Source organism: Penaeus monodon, chromosome 20 (assembly GCF_015228065.2).
Source record: "Penaeus monodon isolate SGIC_2016 chromosome 20, NSTDA_Pmon_1, whole genome shotgun sequence".
Taxonomy (NCBI): Eukaryota; Metazoa; Arthropoda; class Malacostraca; order Decapoda; family Penaeidae; genus Penaeus; species Penaeus monodon.
This window is the reverse complement of record NC_051405.1, coordinates 31,499,029-31,499,260: the sequence shown is the minus strand read 5'-3', so window position 1 is coordinate 31,499,260 and position 232 is coordinate 31,499,029. Positions and strand designations below refer to the sequence as shown.

Genomic DNA, 232 nt, shown 5'->3' with positions numbered 1-232 from the left:
TATATATGTGAGCTTCAAAGAGCTGCAAACTTGTTAAAATTTTGTGTTTGATCAACTATGATGAAAGTTTCTATTAAACCATCTCAGCTCTTCTTCACTCAGTTTTGTATTTTAACTCATATGTTGTTGTTTTTTTCTTCTTAGGTCTTAACATTTTATAATTACTGACTTTTCTTATTTGTCTTCGTAAATGACTTGAACAGGTTGGACAGGATCTGAGGGTTTCGTTTCG

The 232-nt window shown here is 31.5% G+C and overlaps 1 protein-coding gene across 1 annotated transcript in view; it reads left to right on the top strand.

Moving 5' to 3' along the window:
* Positions 1-232, top strand: part of LOC119585772 (tyrosine-protein phosphatase Lar-like) — a gene marked incomplete at its 5' end in the record, with an annotated part of 244,437 nt that overhangs the window by 153,301 nt on the left and 90,904 nt on the right.